This window comes from Arachis hypogaea, chromosome 15 (assembly GCF_003086295.3).
Source record: "Arachis hypogaea cultivar Tifrunner chromosome 15, arahy.Tifrunner.gnm2.J5K5, whole genome shotgun sequence".
Lineage (NCBI taxonomy): Eukaryota > Viridiplantae > Streptophyta > Magnoliopsida > Fabales > Fabaceae > Arachis > Arachis hypogaea.
In genome coordinates this window covers 120,749,305-120,771,155 of record NC_092050.1, presented here as the reverse complement: position 1 = coordinate 120,771,155, position 21,851 = coordinate 120,749,305, and the positions used below count along the sequence as shown (strand labels likewise).

Sequence of the window (21,851 nt, the reverse complement as noted above, 5' to 3'; positions counted from 1 at the left end):
ATAATTGTGTTAAAAGTGCACTAGGAATGTCATATATATTAGAGATGATAGAGTAAGTTAATAATATTATACATTATTTCGCCATTTGGTTTAGTTAAAGTATTGCATAAGCTGTTCTATGATGACCTTTTATATATGTTAAAATGCATGATGAATAACTTTATATAACAATAGACCACTATTATTTCATGAAAGAAAAATTTTATCTAATAATCATTTAAGATAAATATCAAATTATTAATAAGCATATAGTTTTATATCTATAAAGTTATTAAATATGATTGTGTATTTAGTAAAAAAAATTGATATAAAAATGAAAAATAATAAGTATATATTCAAACGAATTTAATAATAAAATAAATATAACATTTAATCTATTTAAAATATATTTTATTTTTATTTGCCAATTATTTATTCTAAGGTTATTTTTATTAGAATTTTCGCTTTATATGCATGTTATATACTACAATATCTTATGCGTTAGTTATTAACACTTGACATACAGAACATAAATATTGTATAATATATATCAAAATGTTTGCGGAATTTAATATAAATCGGAAATTATAATATTTCTTCTTATTTTATCAAGCCTCATAAAATTTAAATATAAATTGTTAAACGTATATATAGTCGTCTTTCAGGCTTTATACACTTCTTTGACTTTATTATCATTGTACATATAATTATACATATATCATATATGGGTCTCTATCTCTCTGTCTCTGTATATATATATATTCAATTAAAACTGACTTCTTTATTTTCCCTCACTAAATCAAAAAGATATATCTTATCAAATACTGGTGCATGATCAAAATCTTCTGTATAATCTTTTGACGCTTTAAATATGGAGAATCTAGATAAACATAAAATTAAGTGAAAAGGGCAAGAGGAGGGTGGGGATCATCTTCCACTTGGATGGGTTGTGGGGCTGAGGTTTTATGAGAGGGCATGGGATAGGCATTGAAGGGAGGAAGAATAGACACACTCGCATCCAACAAGAAATTCTCACCCTTGTTCATTTGTCCCCACTTGGCCTCATCTCATTCGCCGTTGCCAAGTTACACTTTGTCCTATTGCCCAGGTTCACATAAGAATTTTCTTCCCACATCAAATAAAACAAAACATGAATTTGAAAATTAAAAAAAATAAAATAAAATAAAAACTTCAGCAAATTTTTATTCTCTATAAACATAAAATATGACATATTTTGTTTGTCTTAAAAACTTTAAAATGTTAATTTTGATCCCTACTATTAGTTTATTTCATTAATAAATATTTATATAAGAAGCTAAATTACGTTAAATAATGCCATAATAGTGACTATTTTATAAAAACATTTAATACTAAAAAAAATACCCTCGAGACCGTCAAATTTATTGTCAAAATTAAAATAAAAATTCAACGACAAATTATTTTAGAGTCGGACTTATTAATCCATTAAAAAAAATCTTTGACGACAAAAATCTATTATCATTAGATTTATCCGACGAAAAAGATTATTTAACTAATTCGCACAATTATTACCATCGATTTATTTTTTTACAATAAATTTGACGGTAATGTTTCGACAATTATTTATATTTAAAACAAACGAACAATATTATTATCGGATAAATTCCATGTAATCCAACAATAATAAATAATAATTTTTAAAAGAAAATATCCTCTACCATTTTTCTTTAGCACCGGGTCAAGTAAAATTTTTAATAGTTGCTATCGATTATTTTTTTTAAATGGATTGAAGCTCAAGTATTGGCTAAGATAACATCTCAACAAATGATCTCTTTTGTTTGAAAGTATATTATATGTAAATTTGGTATCCCTCGACACATTATCACTGACAATAATCACCAGTTTGCCAATAAAAAAGTCACATCTTTTTTTGCAAAATTTAAAAATAACTCAATACGAACTTCAGAATCTGCCCTCACAATCTTCGACACATCTATCTCACTCACACTTTTCTTATCCACAAACAAAGACTCCCGTACCTTCACATCTTCACTCACCCACTCATATGTACCATTTTCTACTAATGATTGTCCTTTTTTTTTTCTTTTCATTTTTCATCTTTATTTCAAACAGAAAGAAAGCGGAGAAGAAGAAAATACAATAAAGTAAACCAAATGGCAGGAAGTACTTACCCCTTTTATTCATATCTTTTTCAGTACTCTTTCCAACACGTTTTGATAGAGGAGAGTGAAAATCATGAAAATTGTTTGGATTCCAAAATTAAAACAACATGCAAGTTAAAGATACTGGTTAGGTTTCACCATGAAATCCCAGCCGTTGCACACTATCACAACAAACGGCACAAGTAACATTGGTAAGTGGAAGAGGTAAAACAACTTATTTAATGATGTAATTAGTTTTCTCCTCATTCTTTATTCATTTAATTTTTTAATTATTGACTTCCTTTAATTTCAATTTTAATAAAGTATGTTGAACTAAGAGCTCTATACCCATAAAATCTGCCGAGTTATAACTTATCCTCTAAAAAGCTCAACCTGCTTTATTAAAATTCTGCCAGGCTAAGCTTGGGGGCTATGATATGGCTATTATAACTCGGTTAAATGTTATAATGCAGCTTCGTATGTTATAATTCGGCAATCATATGTTATAATTCACTCAAAGCGTTATAACTCAGCCTTATCTATATCAAAACGAATACTATAATTCAGATAAGATATTATACTTCTTTAATGTAAATTATTTCTAAAATGTAACTGTAAATACCTCGCCTTACATATAAGGAAGGTAAGACATTTTTATTGGATATAAACACTTGAATATACATTTTAACTGACTTAAGTATCGGAGTGCCTTTTGCAGATACTCTCCCTTTTTAATCTCTTTGCACCAAGACTTTCCTCTTCCTAGACAAGAAGCTCGGAGTTAACAGCCGAGGATGAGCTATACCTAGTCAATCTGTACAAAAACAAAACATATTTCTAAATTTATTTCTAAATCACAATTACATAAATCTAAAAAAAGTCTAGTATTTATTATTTTTATTAAAATAATAAATAAAATGTCAACAATACAAACAAAAAACTCAAAATTCCAAGCCAAATGTACAAAATGAAAAAAATATCAAATGAAAAAAGAAAAGTCTAGGAAACCAACTATAATATAAGCCAACTCAATCAATTCCTTTTTATTTTTAGTTTAAAATTCAAAAAATTAAGGTAGTGAGGAGTTATTCTTTTTATTTTTGTAAGGGACTTGTTTTTCAACTAATTGGTTCTAGTTGGCTATATCCCTAGTTGGTTCCCTAGTGGGATCGATGAAAAAACCGATGCACCAACAATTAAGCTAAGATATCTTGTAGATCCACACTGTCATCAACATCGTCTTCCTACCTATCTTGATGTCTTGCATCATCGGTGGTATTGGTACAATGACGGCCGACTGTAGAGTTTGATCCGACTCGCATCTACTTGTCGTACACGACCATATCCTCATATTGTGAATCTCCTTTCAGTCCCTTAGAATCTCTGTACGAGTTGCTGCAATGACTTATCTATCCTCCACAAACATCAATTCACACTTATCAAGGCGAGTGAGCAAGTCACGGATGCTATCTTTAAATTCGTGGTATGGTCGATCTCAATCAGCTAAACTGTGTGTGAGGCTGTAATCCACTCACACAACTCGGCAATGATTTCCAGAGAAAATAGAGATGACTTGTAGCTTCGAAGAACGCCACTAGAGTAGTGGTATCAATATGCTTGGCCTTACTTTATAGGGCCAAAAGAACAAAAGGCCCTATAGCTAATAGGGTCAAATTTTCAAAAAGCTCACAGAGCCAAAAGTCCTCACGGGCCAACCTGCGAGCCACCTAATCCTCTTTTTTTTTTAATATTGTTCTCTATCTCAACAACACATATAAAACTTATTAAAAGTAATTGACTTCTTCTATCCCTTTGTCATTTTTTATGTGTAGAAAATAAAAAAGTTAAAAAATAAATATCAAACAATGTGCATTGTTCATATTAAATCCAACTTTTAACTATATACATTAAGAAATCAAACATGGGATTCACTATCTCATCACTATTCTCCTTAGTATCCACCATCAATAATGTCTCTAGTAGAAAATTAAAATAAAGTTTACACAAAAATTCATCATCTAAAATCATGAATGTTAAGAAGGATGTATTGATTCTGTTGACACTTCTTCTTTATGAATTTCACCAATGTAATCGTCTAAAATCAACCAATTAAAAAATAAATAGAAACTCAATTTAAAACGTTATTTAAAAAATAACACAAATTTTTACCATCATAATTTGGAACAAATCTACGCAACCAACTTTTTGTGCAAATAAGCATTTGGACATGCTCATGAAGAGTGAAACTTCTGTATTTTATTAAAATACGTCCACTAATACTAAATGCAGACTCAGATATGCTTCTATAGTGATGAGAACACTTAAAACATCTCTGACCATAACTGACAGAGTAAAAAACCTATCCTCATTAGTTTTCTAAAAATTCAGCACATCATACTTCAAATCATCTTCATTGGTGTGAATCGAACCTTCCTTTAGATAAATCTCTAATTCATCTTTATCTGTGAAAATTTGGATTTCACAGTCAAATTCTCTAAACTCCTAAAAGATGTAATATAAAGATTAGTTAAGTAATAAATAAACATAATAAGAGAAAAATAATACTATATTAGAATTAAATACTTTTATCACCATTTTGCTCTTCTTTGTAAGACTTCCTTCTTCAGGTGACTAAAAGATTAGTTACTACTTTGAGAAATTGTTGAACCACAAAGTATTCATATACTTTCTATATAACCTTTTAAATTTCTCTAATACTTCATTTGCCTTCAATTCAAAGGTTGAAGGATCTAATTTTTTTGTAACAAAACCTCAAGAACTTTAACTTTAATTGAGGATTAAGAATTGCCCCAAAAATCAAGATGGTGTTATAATCCTTCCAATATTTATCAAACTTCACCTTCATTCTCAAAGCCATGTTCATAATAACAGCATCATCACAAATTTGATTGTCTTCCAAAAGGCATTCAATTTTCTAAACTTGCATAAAATACAAATTTGATGTTGGATGAACCTGAAATGAGGTTTGTAGTTTCATAAAATGGCTCTAAAAATTCACACATTTTTTTTGCTAAGCTACATTCTTCATTTGTCGAACAATGTTTATAAGCTCCATCTACAATACTAAGGATGTCAAACGCTTTTTCAAATCTAAGTGAACTTTCCAACATCATATATGTAGAGTTCCATCGAGTTGGAACATCTAATTTTAGACCAACACCTTCTTTAATTTCTCCTTGTTGTACACAATCTTTAAATTTTACCATTCTCCCATATGAAGCCTTGACGAACTGGTTTTCCTGTCGGTAAAGAAATTCACAAATATAATCACGTTGTAAGTATAGCTCCTAAACCAACAGAAAATTCTTTCGTACAAAAGTTTTGGTTGTCACTTAAGCAAACCCAATAAAATTGATAACCGAGTATTTGAACCTCGGGTCGTCTTCTCAAGGAATTGCAGGGAAGTATGACTTATTATCAGCTATGGAAAAGGTAGAATTTTGGGTTTTGAAAGGTTTGAGCAAGGAAAATAAATTGCAGGAATTAATACATTAATATCTAATAAAACTCTTGGCAATGTATGAAAATTGGAAGTCCTATCCTAGTTATCCTTATCAATGGTGATGAGAATTGAGTTTTAATCCCACTTAGTTAACCTTTACTAAAGCAAAGGAAAGTCAAGTGAACTAATTTGTTAGATCCTCAAGTCCTAACCAACCCCTAAGAAAGGACTAGAGTTAGTGGAATTCAATTCAATTAGCTAAAATAACAATTATCAATCACGATGAGTTTGATAACTCAAGAGTTACCAATTAATCAACCAAAGCCAAAAGGAAAAAATCTAAATTAAATTAAAAGCATTCATATAAATAAAGCAAAGTAAAGTCAAATCTGAAATACCTCAATTTATATTAAATAAAACATTCAAATCTAAATACGGAGAATTCATAAGCCAAATTGGTAACATGAGTCAGATACGAATAAAATTATTAGAATAAATATAAAAGGAATATTGAACCTAAGAAGAAGTTGAAATAATAAGTTGAAATAATAAGAAATCCTAATTCCTTTAAGAGGAATCCTAATCCTAAAACCTAAGAGAGAGGAGAGAACCTCTCTCTCTAAAAACTACATCTAAAACCTAATATTGTGAATTATTGAAGACTTGTTAATGAACGGATGCATTCCTCCACTTTATAGCCTCTAATCTGTGTTTTCTGGACCGAGAACTGGGCAAGAAACAGCCCAGAATTTGCTGGTTGCGAATTTAAACACGCTAATTTTTGCCACTGCGATGCGTCTGCGTGGATCACGCGTTCACGTCACTTATCGTCAGGGAAACTATGGAAAATTATATATCAAATCAAAGCTCCGGACTTTAGCTTTCCAACGCGACTAAAACTGCATCATTTGAACCTCTGTAGCTCAAGTTATGGTCGTTTTAGTGCGAGAGGGTCAGGCTGACAGCTTTGCAGTTCCTTCAACTTCTTGTATTCCTTCCACTTTTGCATACTTCCTTTCCATCCTCTAAGCCATTCCTGCCCTGTAATCTCTGAAAACACTTAACACACATATCAAGGCATCAAATGGTAATAAGAGAAGATTAAACATATCAAAATTAAGACCAAAGAAGCATGTTTTCAATCATAGCACAAAATCAGGAAGGAAAACGTAAACTCATGCAAATCATATGAATAAGTGTATGAAAGATTGATAAAATACACTCAATTGAGTACAAGATAAACCATAAAATAGTGGTTTATCAAGCCTTCACATATTTCACACTCTCTCTGATTTTAAATAAAGTTTCAGTAACCACCTTTAATCCTTCTTGCACAGTCAAATTTAAAATGTGAGTAGAGCAATGTACATGAAAATATTCTCCATTGCAAAGCAAACTATATTCTGCTTCGTAGATGAATTTTTAAGATATTTTGTATGTTGTCTTTTGTAGAAGAATTATCTAAAGTAATAGAGAATACTTTTTTTTTTACCAATACTCCATTGCTTCAAAGAGTTAAATAAGAATGCTTTCAGATCAGTCCTAGTATGGGGAGGAATCATTCGACAAAAATTCAAAATCATTATCCATGTCTATAAATTTCCTACTCATATCCAAATAATGTGTATTAAAATTCTACAACAACAACAACAACAACAACAACAACAACAACAACAATATTCATGGATTCATATTAATTATTCATCTTATCTAAATATGTATATGCAACTGCTCGGTGCTACTACACTAGTCCTTTCAGCTACACATACACTAATTAGATTGTCTTCAAACTTGGTGGAGATTAACTAGACCCACGTACAACTAGCATTCTAGCTCGAATTTCAGCTTGATCAACCAAAATTCAACAAATCAAGTAATAACTAACATAAATACATTTCTAACTAATACTATTAATTTTTGCAAATCATAGACAAGGACTTGTTTAGATTGCTAAAAAAAAATTTAGGTCCAAACTTCAATTCCTTTATAAGACAAAAGTTGACACTCGTTCTAAGGGATATTAATTGTTAAGCTTTAAAAATTAATAAATTTTTACATCAATGGATAAGTTTGCTAAGCACACAATGCAAGTATAGTACTACATAGTAAAAAGTTTATGTAGCATATTCATATTCATATTTCATTTATACACTGCTTTTGACAAGAAGAATTGAAGAATGGCAAAAAATATAAGGGTCTAGCTAGGAACTACACTCATCTAAATATAGTACATTAGTTTGATTCATTATAGAAAATACGAAAATATCACAAGATATTTTACTATTTTGTAGATGTTAAAAGGTTGATTGGCAGAAAATAAAAAGATTCCAAAATTCAAAATGATCTTAAGTTGTCTCATTTAGGTTATTAAAATGAGACAAGGAGTGTTGTTTCATGATTTTGGTTGGTAAAAAAGTGATTTTGAAAACAGCCCAAAATGCATTTCAACATGAAAAATGAAGAATAAAGAAATAGAGACATATATGTAGTTGTTGATAACTAACACAAATACATAATTTTTTTCCTGCTATTTTAGATTGTATAGAATAGAAGTTGTAGATTCAAGAGATCACAAAGGGATGCAAAATTCAATGACCCAAATCACGTAAGAGAAAGAAAAATATGATTAATCAAGCACCATTAAGATTAATCAAGCACTCAACAACAATCAAGTTAGAAAGAACATAATTAAACTCAATTATAAATAGTCAGGCACTGATGAGCGGATATTTTATACGTTTTTTTTATATTATTTTCTTAGTGTTTTCAGTATATTTTGTTAAGTTTTATTTTGTTTTAGTAGGTTTTTATTGCAAAATTCACTTTTTGGATACTAATTTGAGCTTCTGTATTTTTTCTATGATTTTAGATAAAATTTGGGTGAATTTGGCAATGTCTGATTCTGAGGCAAGGAAAGCATAACACAGATGCTGTTAGATTCTAACCTCCGTGCATTCAAACGAATATTTCTGGAGCTACAGAGGTCCAATTGACACGTTCTCAACGGTGTTGGAAAGCTAACTTCTAGGGATTTTCAAAAATATATATGGTCTATAATTTTCTTTGGATTGGACTGCCCAAAATGGGTGTTGAACGCCCAAACTACCTTCTTTCTGGCGTTCAACGCCCCAAGAGGATAAAGGCCAGCATTGAACTCCCAAGCCTGGCGTTCAATGCCCCCAAGGGAGCTCAAAGTAGCGCATCTTACCCCTCAGTGGGCGTTGGACGCCCACTCTTTCAAGTTAGAAGCCAAGCTCAGCACAAACACTCACCAAGTGGGACCAGAAGTGGATTTTCGCACCTTTCTACTTAGTTTGATTCAGTTTTGTAATTTTTAATTATTATATTAATATATATATGGGAAGATCACCATTGTTTGGGGAGCTCTACCACATTCGAACCTTTCACTTTATTCTCTGTACAGTATGAGCAACTAAACCTCCTAGATTAAGGGTTAGGAGCTCTGCTGATTCCTATGGATTAATGCAATTACTTTTCTACTTCAATCTATGTTGATTTTATTCTATGATGCATTATCGTTCTTCATCCTTATAAATTTAGGGTGGAAAAAAAGTATGACCCCCGGTTCTATATGAGTTCTTTACGAGTCCTGACCTGGATAGTATTGAGCTATAGCTTGAGAGTGCATCACGGGTTCCAACAAGTTACTTGGGCTAATTGGGATATGTGACATAAAATCCTGTTAGTCAAGGGTAATTGAGGTTCCTATGGCTCTAAGGGCTAGAATCATAGAGCGTCATTCTCTGATCCCTCTGATCCGGAAGATCCGACCTTATCTGTGGCGTTTTGAGTAGGATCATCAAGAGATTGAATTGCGCGCGCTTCACCCTCTCCCAAATTGATCTAGCCTGTTCGGGTGTTTGGTTTGGATTTGAAGAGATTAACGACCACGACCAATGGCTTAATCACTTACAACCTTGCCATTAAAGGAATCATTCATCGTTTGAGTAGTTAGTATGACGTGTTAATCCAGAAGAATAAGCATTCCCGAAGCCTTAACTGATTTCTCACTACTGTTTCTACGTTTTATTGTTATTGCTTGTTTATGCGCCTACAACAAACAATAACTATCTTTCTATTTGCTTGACTAAGATCTGTAGGAGAACCATAGCTTGCTCAATCCGGAAATCCTCGTGGGATTCGACCCTCACTCACCTGAGGTATTACTTGGACGACCCTCACTCACCTCAGGTACTTTTTATTTTTTTCTTTTAATTGTGTTTCTTATTTTCTTTTTCAAAAACTTTTTCTCTTTAGTCATATTTTTCTTTTGTTTGAGTCTTGTGTCAATTTTTAAATTTGGTATCCCTTTGGTTTTTATTTCTTTTCTTGAGTTTTTCGAAAATTGTTCTTGCTTTTCTTTATTTGTGTTCAAAAATTTCTTAGTAGTTTTCTTTCTTTGATTTCTAAATTTTTAAGTTTGGTGTCCATCTTGTATTTGTCTTTTCTTTTTAATTTTTAAATTTTTCGAAAAAAAATATTTATATAAATATATATATATATATATATATATATATATATATATATATTTTCGAAAATATTTCAATTTTGAATTTAAAATTTTAAGTTTGGTGTCTTGATTAGTAATCTTGTTTTTTTTGTTTATCTTTTCTAGCTTTAAATTCTTTATCTTATTTTTTTCTTTAATTTCAAAATTTTGTTATCTTATCTTTCTTTTTTTAATTTCAAATTTTAAAAATTTAGTATCTTGATTAGTTTTTCTTTCTTTTAAAATCTGAATTTTAAAATCTTTAAAGTTTAAAATCTTATCTTATCTTTTTTTTTTCTCTCTCGACTTTTTTAATTTGTGAATTTCAAAAATCTTTCTTTGACCTTCTTTTCTTAATTTCAAAATTTTTCAAAATCAAATCTTCTATCTCAAATCTTTTAAAATCTTATCTTATCTTGCTTGACTTTTTCTTTCCAAATTTAAATCTTAAAATCTTTGATTGACTCTTTCTTTTTAAATTTCAAAAAATTTTTAAAATCAAAATTTTCATTTTATTTTCAAATCTTGTTAGTTAGTTATTTGTTTTATTTTATTTTATTTTTAAAAGTTTGGTGTCTCTTTAATTCTTCTTTCTCTCTCTTCTTTCGAAAATTTTCTTCTTTTTTTTTCTCTTTCTTCTTTTTCAAAAATTTTTAATTAATTTCTCTCTTTATTTTCGAAAATTCCTTTTAATTTCAAAGACATCTTTCTTTTCTTTTCTCTTCATCTAACTCTCTCACAAGGAGTCCTCTATACTCTGACATAGAGACTCTTTTCTTCTTCTCTTCTTGGTTTCTTTCTTCTCGTTTATGAACAGAAGTATGGATAAAGAATCTCTCTTTGATCTGGATCCTGAACCTGAAAGGACTCTAAGAAGGCGTCTGCAACAAGCTCAAGCTAGCAGAGCCGTAAGGAATCTTACAGGAGCTCTAGAACAAGAAGCTGAAGATACAATTATGGCAGCTAACCCAAATCATGGGGGTGATGCAAGAAAGGTCCTAGGATCTTACACTGCACCCAATTCTGATTTCTATGGGCGCAGCATCTCCATTCTTGCCATTGGTGCAAAGAATTTTGAGTTGAAACCTCAACTAGTCACTCTAGTACAACAGAATCGCCAATTTCATGGACTTCCACAGGAAGATCCAAACAAGTTCATATCTAACTTCCTGCAAATATGTGACACTATCAAGACTAATGGAGTAAATCCAGAAGTCTACAAGCTCGTACTCTTTCCCTTTGCTGTAAGAGACAGAGCAAGACTGTGGCTGGATTCCCAACCTAAAGAAAGCCTAGATACTTGGGAGAAGGTGGTCAATGGATTCTTGAATAAGTTCTTTTCACCTCAGAAGCTGAGCAAGCTTAGGGTGGAAGTACAAACCTTCAGACAGAAAGAGGGTAAATCCCTCTATGAAGCTTGGAAAAGATACAAGCAACTGATCAGGAGATGCCCTCCTGACATGATCTCTGATTGGACAATGTTAGATATCTTTTATGATAGCCTATCTGAGATGTCCAAGATGGCACTGGACCACTTGGCAGGTGGATTCCTCCACTTAAAGAAGACTCCTGAAGAGGCACAGGAGCTTATTGACATGGTTGCCAACAACCAGTACATGTACACTTCTGAGAGGAACCCTGTGAACAATGGGCCACTCAGAAGAGAGGCGTCCTAAAAGTAGGCACCTTAGATGCCATCTTGGCTCAAAACAAGCTCATGTCCCAGCAGATCAACATGATCACTCAGCACTTGAGTGGGACGCAGAGCTCAGAGGCTTACTGTCCAAAGACAGCCTATGAGGTAGACACAGGTGATAATGCCTGGACCACCATGGAGGAGGTGAACTACATAGGAAACCCCTCTAGAAACTCCAACAATAATCCCTATTCGAATACTTTCAATCAGGGATGTTGGAACCACCCTCATCTTGGGTGAAGAGATCAGGAAAAGCCTCAACAAGGCTTCAGCAACAATCAAAATGGAACGAACCAGAATAGGTTCAATAACACACCATTCGAACCCTCTCAACAACAGATGGAGACACCCAGGCAGAGCCTCTCTGACTTGGCTGCTATAGTCTCTAACCTCTCCAAGACCACGCACAGTTTCATGGCTAAAACTAGGTCCTCCATTCGAAACTTGGAGATACAGGTTGGCCAGCTGAGCAAGAGGATCCCAGAGATCCCATCCAACACTCTTCCAAGCAACACAGAGGTAAACCCAAAGGAAGAGTGCAAGGCCCTCATGGTGGAGGTTGTGACCGAACCCAAAGAGGAGCCTGCTGTTGAGGAGCTCAAGGAAATCAAAGCTCATGAGGAGACTGATAATGTTACCTTGCACGCCCCTTTGCTGAGAGAGGAATCTAAAGAATACTCTTCTTCAGAAGAGGATGAGGAGTCCAAGGAAGAGCAAATTGATGGTACCTGGTAATCCTCAGGAAGCTGAAGGCAAATTCTTCTCATACAGAGGCGTTAGATGAGGAAGATGAGCCTATGATACTGGCCAAGGAGTGCGGTACTTTGGTCTAGAAGAAACTCCCTCAAAAGCTACCGGATCCCAGAAGCTTCCTGATTCCCTGTACTATAGGGATCATCACCTTTGAGAAGACACTATGTGACCTTGGCTCAAGCATCAATCTGACGCCTCTATCTGTAATGAAAAGGCTAGGAATTCTAGAGGTGCAGCGTGCCAATATCTCATTAGAGATGGCAGACAACTAGACAAGTACCTAAAAAGGGCATATGGCTTGGTGGAAAGTGTCCTAGTGAAGGTTGAAGACCTTTACATCCCTGCTGATTTTGTAATCCTAGACAATGGGGAGGACAGAGATGAATCCATCATCCTTGGAAGACCTTTCCTAGCCACTGCTAAGGCCTTATTAATGTGGAAAGAGGAGAGTTAGTCTTGAGACTACATGAGGATTGTATCTTGTTCAAGATACTCAATCCTCAATCTCCCTCTGACAAAGGTGGTACCATTGTGCAACACATAATATTTCAACCTTCCCTCTCAGTGCAGAGCTTTACAGAACCCTCAAACACCAACTCTAAGTTTGGTGTTGGGCAACCATCATCAAGCACTGGGGAGGAAGGTACCAAGAAGAAGGTACCTAAAAGCTGGAGGGACAACAAGATTCCTACTGAAAACCTCTCACCTGGCATGAGAGTTGTCTTCACTAAGAGTCCAATCCTTCCACATACAGTGAATAGGATCTTGTCTCTAGAGCATGTGGAGCTCATTCATGAAAGCACAGGAAGAAAATTCACTGTAAAGGGTGAAGATTTGACCCTCTACCTACCTCCGTAATGGAGTTGTTCGTCAAGCTAATGACGGTAAAGGAGCGCTTGTTGGGAGGTAACCCAACTATTAGTTTAGTAATTTCTATCCCTTTTCATTTACTTTAGTTTGAATTTATATTTTATTTTTTCTCTTGCATTTTGATGTTTGTAATCATGTGCAGCACTTATAACAGTGACACAAATACTCAGAACTGAAAATAGAACACCCTGGGGAGAGTCCCTTGCTGGCGTTGAACGCCAGACAAGGAGAAAGCTGGGTGTCCAATGCCCATAAAAGAGCTAAGAAGCCCCTCTCCCTGATCCTCTCTGGGCGTTCAATGCCCTTTGAGGAGGAATAGCTGGCGTTGAACACCAGAAAGGGAGAACTTTGGGGCGTTCAACACCTCACATAGGGCATATTCTGGCATTGAATGCCAGTCAGGGAGCGATGCTGGGCATTCAACGCCCCAAAGGGAGCAGCCAGGCCTGCATTTTAACCCTCCTATGGGCGTTTAACGCCCATTCCTGGTGTTGAACGCTAGGTAGGGGGCAAGGAATTCGAAGTTCCTAGCTTCTCAGGCCAGTGAGTCCCACCGAATCTTCACCTACCCCACCTTTCTTCTCTCTCCTACCTTTTCTAAACCTTGAAACCCACACCCTATTTTCCCTCTTCCCCATACACACTCTTTCCCACACCCATCATAAATCCCATCACTTTAATTCTCCACCAACCCCACCCACTTCAAATTCAAACCTTTCCCACCCATTCTCCCCTCCCACATAACCGAACCCTAACCCCATCTCCACCCTATATATACCCCTTCATCCACGCCTTCATACACACACCTCCTAAACACTCTCTCCCTCTAACCCTATACACTTTCTACACCCTTCTTCCTCCACATTCCCCCACTTGGCCAATGCCTTCCTCCCCCTCTATCTCTTTCATTTCGTTCTCTCTTCTACTCTTTTCTTTTCTTTTGTTCATATTTGCTCGAGGACAAGTAAAATTCTTAAGTTTGGTGTTGCAAAAGTTTTGCTTTTTGACTTCTACCATTCCTATGTATGGCACCAAAGGCTGGCGAATCTTCAAGGAAGAGAAAGGGAAAGGCTCCCGCTTCCACTTCCGAACCTTGGGAATCATGGAGATTCCTCACCAAAGTGCACCACGATCACTTCTATGATGTGGTAAGGCACAAAAAGGTGATCCACGAGGTCCCCTTCAAGCTCAAAAAAGGGGAATATCCGGAGATCCAACAAGAGATCAGGAGAAGGGATTGGGAAATTCTGACCAATCCTATTTCAGAGGTCGGAACACTAATGGTGCAAGAATTCTTTGCCAATGCTTGGATCACCAAAAATCATGATACAAGTGTGAACCCAAAGCCCAAGAACTGGTGCACCATGGTGAGAGAGCAACTCATATTCAGCCTAGAAAATGTGAGAGTGGCGCTACAATTGCCACAAATGCTAGGAGATCCAGACTCTTGGGCTGAAGGGTTAATTCAGACCAAAGATTGGATCAAGTCCTTGCAGACATTTGTGTGGAAGAAGCACACTAGAAAAGGCATGCACAAGGCAAGGCTTACCAACTGGGTAGGCTTGACCTCAAGCCTGTTGCACGAGGATGGTTGGAGTTTATTCAACGCTTCATCATACCCACAAGTAACCGATCTGAGGTTAGCATTGACCGAGCAATAATGATTCATTGCATTATGCTCGGGAATGAGGTCGAAGTACATGAGGTGATACCTTAAGAATTGTACAAAGTGGCTAAAAAGACCTCCACCAACGCAAGGGTAGCATTCTGATGAGCGGATAATTTATACGCTTTTTGGCATTATTTTTAGTATGTTTTTAGCATGTTTTAGTTAGTTTTTATTATATTTTTATTAGTTTTTATTTAAAATTCACTTTTCTGGACTTTACTATGATTTTGTGTGTTTTTCTGTGATTTCAGGTATTTTCTGGCTGAAATTGAGGGACCTGAGCAAAAATCTGATTCAGAGGCTAAAAAGGACTACAGATGCTGTTAGATTCTGACCTCCCTGCACTCAAAGTAGATTTTCTGGAGCTACAGAAGCCCAATTGGCGCGCTCTTAATTGCCTTGGAAAGTAGACATCCTGGGCTTTCCAGCAATATATAATAGTCCATACTTTGTCCGAGATTTGATGGCCCAAACCGGCGTTCAAAGTCAGCTCAAGAATTCCCAGCGTTAAACGCCGGAACTAGCACCAAAGTGGGAGTTAAACGCCCAAACTGGCACAAAAGCTGGCGTTTAACTCTAAGAAAAGTCTCTACACGAAAATGCTTCAATGCTCAGTCCAAGCACACACCAAGTGGGCCCGGAAGAAGATTTCTGTATTAATTGCTGATTTCTGTAACCCTAGGCTACTAGTTTTCTATAAATAGGACCTTTTGCTATTGTATTTTCATACTTAGGAATCTTTGAGTAGTTCTATGCTACCTTAGATCACGTTTTGGGGCTGGTCTCATGGCCATGCCTAGACTATGTTCTTATGTATTTTCAACGGTAGAGTTTCTACACACCATAGATTAAGGTGTGGAGCTCTGCTGTACCTCGAGTATCAATGCAATTACTATTGTTCTTCCATTCAATTCAGCTTGTTCTTGTTCTAAGATATCACTTGTTCTTCAACTTGATGAATGTGATGATCCGTGGCACTCATCATCATTCTCACCTATGAACGTGTGCCTGACAACCACCTCCGTTCTACCTTCGATTGAGTATTTATCTCATGGATTCCTTAATCAGAATCTTCGTGGTATAAGCTAGAATTGATGGCAACATTCTTGAGAATCTGGAAGGTCTAAACCTTGTCTGTGATATTCTGAGTAGGATTCAAGGATTGAATGACTGTGACGAGCTTCAAACTTGCGAGTGTTGGGCGTTAGTGACAGACGCAAAAGAATCACTGGATTCTATTCCGACATGATCGAGAACCGACAGATAATTAGCCGTGCTGTGACAGAGTGCGTTGAACATTTTCACTGAGAGGACGGGATTATAGCCATTGACAACGGTGATGCCCAACATACAGCTTGCCATGGAAAGGAGTAAGAAGGATTGGATAAAGACAGTAGGAAAGCAGAGAGACGGAAGGGACAAAGCATCTTCATACGCTTATCTGAAATTCTCACCAATGAATTACATAAGTATCTCTATCTTTATTTTATGCTTTATTTATCTTTTAATCATTCATCCTCCATAACCATTTGAATCCGCCTGACTGAGATTTACAAGATGACCATAGCTTGCTTCATACCAACAATCTCCGTGGGATCGACTCTTACTCGTGTAAGGTTTATTACTTGGACGACCCAGTGCACTTGCTGGTTAGTTGTGCGAAGTTGTGATAAAGAGTTGAGATTTTCAATTGAGCGTACCATGTTGATGGCGCCATTGATGATCACAATTTCGTGCACCAAGTTTTTGGCGCCGTTGCCGGGGATTGAACGAATGAACGAACAACAATTTCGCATACCAAGTTTTTGGCGCCGTTGCCGGGGATTGTTCGAGTTTGGACAACTGACGGTTCATCTTGTTGGTTAGATTAGGTACTTTTCCTTTTTATTTTTCGAAAAAAAATTTTCAAAAAATACAAAAAGATTTTCTATGTTGTTCTTCAGAGTTTTTAAGAATGAATTCTAGAGTTTCATGATGATTTGTTGAAGTCTGGCTGGTTGTGAAACCATGTCTAATCTTATTGGACCGAGGTTTCAACTTATCATCACAAGAGCTTGTTGATTTCTATCAATTTTGCTGTTGAGAGCAATGATCTGCTAAAGCTTGGCTGGCCATTGGCCATGTCTAGTGTTTTGGACCGAAGCTTTCTTTGAAAGCTTGGCTGGCTAGTAAGCCATGTCTAATTCCTGGACCGGAGTTTTAGACTAGCATTGCAATGATTCCTGGAATTCTCATTAAGAATTTTTAACCCTTATTTTTTCTTTTCCACTCAATTTTCAAAAAAAAAAAAAAACCACAAAAAATTTATAAAATCATAAAATCAAAAATAATTTTATGTTTCTTGTTTGAGTCTAGTGTCTAATTTTAAGTTTGGTGTCAACTGCATTCATCTAATTTTCGAAAAATTCATGTATTATGTTCTTCATTGATCTTCAAGTTGTTCTTGATGATTTCCTTGCTTTGATCTTTAAATTCTCTTGTTTTGTGTGTTTTGTTGTTTTTTTTATATGCATTCTCAATTTGTTAGTGTCAATAGTATATAAACTTCTAAGTTTGGTGTCTTGCATGCATTGTTTGTTTGATTTTAGTTTTCCATGTTTAGTTGCATTTCGATTAAAAATCCAAAAAAAAAATTTTAAAAAATGTGTGTCTTTTCAAGTCAATAATACAGAGAATTGAAGATTCAGAACATGCTGCAGAGGAATTACACAGAAAAAGCTGGGCGTTCAAAACGCCCAGTGAAGAAGGAAAACTGGCGTTTAAACGCCAGCCAGGGTACCTTGCTGGGCGTTTAACGCCCAAAAGGGTAGCATTTTGGGCGTTAAACGCCAGAATGGATACCATTCTGGGCGTTTAACGCCAGGATGACACTAGAGGGAAGATTTTGTTTTTAATTCACATTTTTTTCAAGTTTTCATATTTTTTTAAAATCAAATCTTTTTCAAATCATATCTTTTCAATCATATCTCTTTCAAAATCAATTTCTTTCCATTTTATATTTAATTTTACTATTTTCAAAAATCCTTGCTTCAATTAAAGATTTACTTCAAAATTTTCAAGTTGTTACTTGCCTATTAAGAAAGGATCAAACTTTAAATTTTAAAATCATATCTCTTAATTTCTTGTTAGTCAAGTAATTAACTTTAATTTAAAAAAAAAATTTCTTTTTCTAAATTGATTTTCAATCATATCTTTTCAAACATATCTTTTCAATCACATCTTTTTCAAAATTAATTTTTTTCAATCAAATCTTTTTCTAATTTCAAAATCTTTTTCAAAAATCACTTTATTTCTTTCCCAATCTTAGTTTTCGAAAATCTCAATCAAATTTTCAAATTTTTTTTTAAAATCTTTTAATTAATTTTCGAAAATTCTTCCCCTCTTCTCACATCCTTCTATTTAAGGACTAACACTCCTCCATTATCAATAATTCGAATTTTATCTCTCTTGATAAGTTCGAATTCTTCTACCTCCTCCTTCTATTCTTCTTTTCCTCTGACACCTCAAGGAATCTCTATACTGTGACATAGAGAATTCCATACTTTCTTGTTCTCTTCTCTTTCATATGAGCAGGAGCAAAGACAAAAGTATTCTTGTTGAGGCTGACCCGGAACCTGAAAGGACCTTGAAGCGAAAGCTAAGAGAAGCTAAAGCACAACTCTCTGGAGAGGACCTAACAGAAATCTTCAAACTAGAAGAAGATATGGCAGCCGAAAACAACAACAATGCCAACAATGCAAGGAAGGTGCTGGGTGACTTTACTGCACCTACTCCCGACTTCTATGGGAGAAGCATCTCTATCCCTGCCATTGGAGCAAACAACTTTGAGCTTAAGCCTCAATTAGTTTCTCTGATGCAACAGAACTGCAAGTTTCATGGACTTCCATTAGAAGATCCTCATCAGTTTTTAGCTGAATTCTTGCAGATCTGTGACACTGTCAAGACCAATGGGGTTGACCCTGAGGTCTATAGACTTATGCTATTCCCTTTTTCTGTAAGAGACAGAGCTAGGATATGGTTAGATTCATAACCTAAGGAAAGCCTGAACTCTTGGGAAAAGCTAGTCAATGCCTTCTTGGCAAAGTTCTTTCCACCTCAAAAATTGAGTAAGCTTAGAGTGGAAGTCCAAACCTTCAGACAGAAGGAAGGTGAATCCCTCTATGAAGCTTGGGAAAGATACAAACAATTGATCAGAAAGTGTCCTTCTGACATGCTTTCTGAATGGAGCATCATGGGTATCTTCTATGATGGTCTGTCTGAACTGTCCAAGATATCATTGGACAGCTCTGCTGGAGGATCTCTTCATCTGAAGAAGATGCCTGCAGAAGCTCAGGAACTCATTGAAATGGTTGCAAATAACCAACTCATGTACACTTCTGAGAGGAATCCTGTGAATAATGGGACAAGTCAGAAGAAAGGAGTTCTTGAGATTGATACTCTGAATGCCATATTGGCTCAGAACAAAATATTGACTCAGTAAGTCAATATGATTTCTCAAAGTCTGTCTGGAATGCAAGCTGCACCAGGCAGTATGATGAGCGGATAATTTATACGCTTTTTGACATTGTTTTTAGTATGTTTTTAGTAGAATCTGGTTACTTTTAGGGATGTTTTCATTAGTTTTTATGCTAAATTCACATTTCTGGACTTTAATATGAGTTTTTGTGTTTTTTTGTGATTTCAGATATTTTCTGGCTGAAATTGAGGGACTTGAGCAAAAATCAGATTCAGAGGTAGAAGAAGGACTGCTGATGCTGTTGGATTCTGACCTCCCTGCACTCAAAATGGATTTTCTGGAGCTACAGAACTCAAAATAGCGCGCTTCCAATTGCGTTGAAAAGTAGACATCTAGGGCTTTCCAGCAATATATAATAGTCCATACTTTGCCCGAGTTTAAATGATGCAAACTGGCGTTCAACGCCAGCTCTCTGCCCAATTCTGGTGTCCAGCGCCAGAAACAAGTTGCAAAGTGGAGTTCAACGCCCAAATTGGCACAAAAACTGGCGTTCAACTCCAAGAATGACCTCTCCACGTGTAGACTTCAAGCTCAGCCCAAGCACACACCAAGTGGGCCCCAGAAGTGGATTTATGCATCAATTACTTACTTCTGTAAACCCTAGTAACTAGTTTATTATAAATAGGACTTTTTACTACTGTATTAGAGATCTTTGAATCGGGGATTGTTTCTTAAGAACATCTTTGGAAGCCTGGTTCTTAGATCATGGGGGCTGGCCTCTCGGCCATGCCTGGACCTTTCACTTATGTATTTTCAAACGGTAGAGTTTCTACACTCCATAGATTAAGGTGTGGAGCTCTGCTGTTCCTCAAAGATTAATGCAAAGTACTACTATTTTTCTATTCAATTCAACTTATTCCGCTTCTAAGATATTCATTCGCTCTTCAACCTGAATGTGATGAACGTGACAATCATCATCATTCCCTATAAACGCGTGCCTGACAACCACTTCTGTTCTACCTTAGATTGAATGAGTATCTCTTAGATCTCCTAATCAGAATCTTTGTGGTGTAAGCTAGATTGATGGCAGCATTCATGAGAGTCCGGAAAGTCTAAACCTTGTCTGTGGTATTCCGAGTAGGACTCTGGGATTGAATGACTGTGACGAACTTCAAACTCGCGAGTGCTGGGCGTAGTGACAGATGCAAAAGGAGGGTGAATCCTATTCCAGCATGATCGAGAACCTCAGATGATTAGCCGTGCTGTGACAGAGTATTTGGACCATTTTCACAAGAGGATGGGATGCAGCCATTGACAAGGGTGATGCCTCCAGACGATTAGCCATGCAGTGACAGCGCATCGGACCATTTTCCAGAGAGGATCAAAAGTAGCTATTGCCAATGGTGATGTCCTTACATAAAGCCAGCCATAGAAAGGAGTAAGACTGATTGGATGAAGGCAGCAGGAAAGCAGAGGTTCAGAGGAACGAAAGCATCTCTGTGCGCTTATCTGAAATTCTCACCAATGATTTACATAAGTATTTCTATCCTTCTTTTATTATTTATTTTCGAAAACTCCATAACTATTTTATATCCGCCTGACTGAGATTTACAAGATGACCATAGCTTGCTTCATACCAACAATCTCCGTGGGAATGACCTTACTCGCGTAAGGTTTATTACTTGGACGACCCAGTGCACTTGCTGGTTAGTTGTGCGAAGTTGTGATAAAAAGTTGAGATTACAATTGAGCGTACCATGTTGATGGCACCATTGATGATCACAATTTCGTGCACCAAGTTTTTGGCGCCGTTGTCGGGGATTGTTTGAGTTTGGACAACTGACGGTTCATCTTGTTGCTCAGATTAGGTAATTTTCTTTTTGTTTTGTTTTCAAAAATTTTTCAAAATTTTTTTAAAAAATTTCTCCTTTGTTTTCAAAAAAAAATCTTAAAATAAAAAAAATGTTTTCAAAAATATATTTTTCTTCAGAATTTCTAAGAATGAATTCTAGTGTTTCATGAAGCATGTTGAAGCCTGGCTGGCTGTAAAGCCATGTCTGTAGGGAATGTCAGGCGTGTCATGTCTGAATTACATACTAAAGCTTGGCTGGCTATTAAGCCATGCCTGACCCTTTGATTGGAGCTTTAGACTAAAGAGCATAAGATTCCAGGAATTCATATTAAAAATTTTAGAATCCTTATTTTTTTTTTCAAAATGATTTTTGAAAAATTAAAAGAAAATACAAAAAAAAAAAATCATAAAATCATAAAAATCAAAAATATTTTTGTGTTTCTTGTTTGAGTCTTGAGTCAT

At 35.4% G+C, this 21,851-nt stretch overlaps 1 long non-coding RNA gene and 1 other non-coding gene across 2 annotated transcripts; one reads left to right on the top strand and one right to left on the bottom strand.

Moving 5' to 3' along the window:
• Positions 1–1,836: 1,836 nt before the first annotated feature.
• On the top strand, positions 1,837–9,089 carry LOC140179530 (uncharacterized). Its single transcript, XR_011873029.1, has 3 exons — positions 1,837–2,025; positions 2,175–2,332; positions 8,453–9,089. It is a non-coding gene; the product is annotated as an uncharacterized lncRNA (long non-coding RNA).
• A 10,100-nt stretch (positions 9,090–19,189) lies between these two features.
• On the bottom strand, positions 19,190–19,297 carry LOC112753083 (small nucleolar RNA R71). The gene has a single exon (XR_003177483.1). It is a non-coding gene; the product is annotated as a small nucleolar RNA R71 (small nucleolar RNA).
• Positions 19,298–21,851: the final 2,554 nt, after the last annotated feature.